Genomic DNA, 4,317 nt, shown 5'->3' on the forward strand with positions numbered 1-4,317 from the left:
ACCAGGGGCTGCACCTAGGGATTGGGCCTGCCCTCTGCCACCCGGGAGCAGGCCTAAGCCAGCAGGTCGTTATCTCCCGAGGGGTCCCAGACTGCGAGAGGGCACAGGCTGGGCTGAGGGACCCCCTCTCCCCCCCAAGTGCACAAATTTTTGTGCACCGGGCCTCTAGTCCCATACAATAAAAGGCTAATATGCAAATCGACCGAACTGCGGAACAACCGCTATGACGTGCACTGACCACTCAGGGGCAGACACTCAACACAGGAGCTGCCCCCTGGTGGTCAGTGTGCTCCTACAGGTGGAGTGCTGCTCAGCCAGAAGCTGGGCTCACAGCTGGTGAGTGTAGCGGTGGTGGCAGGAGCCTCTTCCGCCTCTGTGGCAGCACTAAGGATATCCAACTGACGGCTTAGGCCCACTCCCCCGCTGAGGGCTCCCGGGCTGCGAGAGGGATGCAGGCTGGGCTGAGGCACCCTCCCAAGTGCACGAATTTCATGCACAGGGCCTGTAGTTGGTTTATAAACACGTACCACATAACAAAATATTACAAAAGAAAAAAGAAGAGCTTAAAAACAAACAAAATGAGGTGATAGAAGTAACACTAAAAAAAACTTGTGTGCAAATGTTGGGGGGCGCATGAGATATCTGTAGTACTATCAACAATAAAAAATATATTTAAAAAGAAAAATAAACTTTTGTGGCAAAATCATAAATGGGATAAATTCTAATATATTACAACCATTAAAATTGATTCAAAAAGCAAAATGTCATTTTACCAAACTCACATCTGGAACAACTCTATGAAAATTCATTTAAGGATCTAAATAAAATACTCAAAACATTACATCAAACTTAACAGAGAAAAACTAGAGGTACTACATTAATTTCAGGACAAGACTGAGATATCTGCTAACACCTCTATTATTCACCATTTTTTTTCCTTAGAGGCACTAGAAAAAGCAATTAAACAAAAAATAAAAATGAAATAAGAGAAAGAAAGGAAGAGAGAAAAAAGAAATAGAAATTAAAAAAAATGTTTGGAAATTTGATGAGGTGAAGAGGCCAGAGGAAGAAAGGAATAAGAAATCCATCCCCAGTCCCTGCTCTACCTGATTGGCTTCTGGTGTCCAAGAGCTGCTGAGGTGGGTCTCCCTCCCCAACTCCACCCCCCAATCTCTATTGTGTTTGTTGTTCCCAGGAGACCACTGCATCAGGCTTGCCCAGAGTTCCAGCTTCCTTAAAGGGCCAGAGTCAGGGAACCGAGATGTAGTATCAGTCTGGAAGATGGACTGCCGGGCTCAGGCTTGTCCTCATCTCAGCCTCCAAACTCCTGCAACTCCTTACAGTGCCTTGCAGGGACTCCATGGTGATATGACTTTGTAGATGTTTGCATACTCACCTGCAAGCCCAAATGCCCAGTTCAAGTGCCACCTCAGATTCTGCTGCAGTGGCTCTAAGGGGCATGAGGAAAGAAAGATGGAAATTAAGACTTTGTAATGGCATAGGACATGCCTGTGTTAAAAAGTTCAGAGGAACAACATTGATCACCTCTAAAGAAAGACAACAGAAAAAAATATTGGAAGAAAACACACTAAATTGTAGGCAGTGGTTGTCTCTGGGTTTTATTATGAGTAGTTCTTTCCTTTAGACTTCTGGACTTCTCACACCAATTTTCTATAATATATGTATAGAATATATGTAATCTATGATAATAAAAGGGTAATATGCAAATTAACCGAACGGCCGAACAGCAAAACAATCATCGGGATGACCTTCCGGACGAAGCCGGGGCTATGAGGGCTGAGGCAGCTGGGGCTGTGAAGGTCTACCCTTACACAAATTTCATGCATCGGGTCTCTAGTTCTATAATCTATACTAATAAAAGGGTAATATGCTAATTAGGCCGGTTCGACCAGACATCTTCTGGACATCTGACTTCCTTCCAGACAAAGCCACAGTGGCGGGAGCTGAGGCAGAGGCAGTTGGGGCAATCAGGCCAGCAGGGGAGCAAGCAGTTAGGGGTGAGATCAGGCCAGCAGGGGAGGGCAGCTGGGGGCGATCAGGCAGGGAGGCAGAGGCAGTTAGGGGCGATCAGGCATGCAGGCAGGTGAGCGGTTAGGAGCCAGCTGTCCTGGATTGTGAGAGGGATGTCTGACTGCCAGTTTAGGCCCGATCACCCGAGGGGTCCTAGATTGGAGAGGGTGCAGGCCAGGCTGAGGGACACACATGCCCCATACATGAATGTTGTGCACCAGACCTCTAGTATAAGTATAAATGTATGTTATTTTTATAAACAGAGAGAATACACCTATTTTTGTTTTCCCAAATCATTCAGTTTGGTTGGGCAAATTCAGCAAAACCTTTTAAAATTAACAGTTCAGCAAACATTTTAAAAATGATACCCCTTAATTGCAAACTCCACAGACTTCCAGCCCTCCCCAGTGGAGCAGGATTTCATTTACATGAGTTAAGGCAGTGTTTACCCAACAGGAGGTCCTGGGGAATTCTGGGCTCAGCATCCTCATTTATTGGGCCTAGCCCTTTCCATACATTTCCATGTTGTTCCTATTGCAATCCCTGGAACTAGTGGTTTTCACCCCCATTTTACAAACATAAAATTGGGCTCCCTGCATTCAATAGATGGTAGGTTGATCTGCTACTTTCAAATTCAGGGGGATGATCTCAAATCGTGTTCTGTCCTCTATTCCAGTAATTTCCCAACAGATCTTAAGCTGTGAAACCCTTGGTTCAAACAAATGCCCCCCTGATGTATAGTTTGCTAGTGTAGTAGGATAAGAAGAAGCCAGGAAAATTTCAGGGCAGGAGGAATAGGGAAACAGAGACAAGAAAATTAAACAAGGCCAAACAGTTTGGGCAGCTTGCAGCCAGTTTGCAACAAGATCTAATTTTCCCCATATAAGGACACTTTAGTACGAAAGGCTAATGTCTGTCCTCCCTAACCAAAGAATACATAGCTTAAATCACCCTGGAGCTGCTAAGGCAGGGCAGGGGGGGAAAGGAAGGAAAGAAGGGAGAGTTTGTCTCACCAACTAAACAAAGAAGTCAGCCGTTTTTTGGAAAGGGGGAGTGAAGGGGAAGTTTTTATCTCACTGCTTAAGCAGAGAAGCCAGCAGTCTTGGGGCTTGTCAAAATGAAATTGCCAGATGCTTCTCATAAATTCTGGAAAGACAAACACACACACACACACACACACACACACACACACACACACACACACTAAAAGGGAGACCTTGAGATCTAGTCTGTACCAAGTTATCTGGCGAAAGAACTTTAAAACCTACAAGCAGAAAAGTATAAAAGGTTAAACCTCTACCAGGCAACGTTCCTCAGAGTCTGTGCTTCATTAGCCAGATGTATTTTGATAGATTTGCTTGCCTTGCCCCTTTAATAAATTTACTTGCTTTATTTCTTTAGTAAACTCACTTTACAATGCTGCTGTCTGTCACTCATTTGAATTCCTTCTCATGAGACTGACAAGAACAGAGGAGTGGGAAGCCCTCTCCCTCACACTCAGGGGGCTGTCCAATAACACCTTTTTCTGGTGTTTCTGGCATCTATAACACTAGGAATGCCATAACAAAGTAGGCAGACTGGGCAGCTTAAACAACAGAAATTTAGTCTCACAGCTCTGGAGGCTGGAAGTCCAAGATCAAGGTGTTGGCAGGATTGGTTTCTTCTGAGGCCTCTCCGCTTGGCTTTCAGATGGCCACCCTCTTGCTGACTCTTCACATGGTTGTCCCTCTCTGCACGTGCACACCTCGTGTCTCTTTGTATGTATAGATTTCCTTTTCTTATAAGAACAACAGCCATGTTGGGTTAGGGTCCACAGTAATGACCTCAGTTTAATTAATCGCTACTTTAAAGTCCCCATATCTAAATACTGAGGTACTGCCCTAGCTGGTTTTGCTCAGTGGATAGAGCATTAGTCTGTAGACTGAAGGGTCCCAGGTTCAATTCCAGTCAAGGGGATATGCCCAGGTTGTGGGCTTGATCCCCAGTACAGGGCATGCAGGAGTCAGCCAATCAATGATTCTCTCTCATCATTGATGTTTCTATCTCCCTCTCCGTTCCTCTCTGAAGTCAATAGAAATATATTTTAAAAAAGAGAAAATACTTAAGAAACTAGTATAATAAAACACCACAAATGAGGTCATTTCTGTGACAATAAGATAGAGCCATGAGTGAATTTAATATGAGACTGTCACATTTCACCTGATATATTCCTCAGCCTGGTATTCAAGTTCCTCTGTGTGGGCAGAAGAAACTGACTTTTACCCCTTATTAAGTTCTCACATTGAA

The sequence above is a fragment of the Myotis brandtii genome, unplaced genomic scaffold (genome assembly GCF_000412655.1).
Source record: "Myotis brandtii unplaced genomic scaffold, ASM41265v1 scaffold19, whole genome shotgun sequence".
Classification (NCBI taxonomy): Eukaryota; Metazoa; Chordata; class Mammalia; order Chiroptera; family Vespertilionidae; genus Myotis; species Myotis brandtii.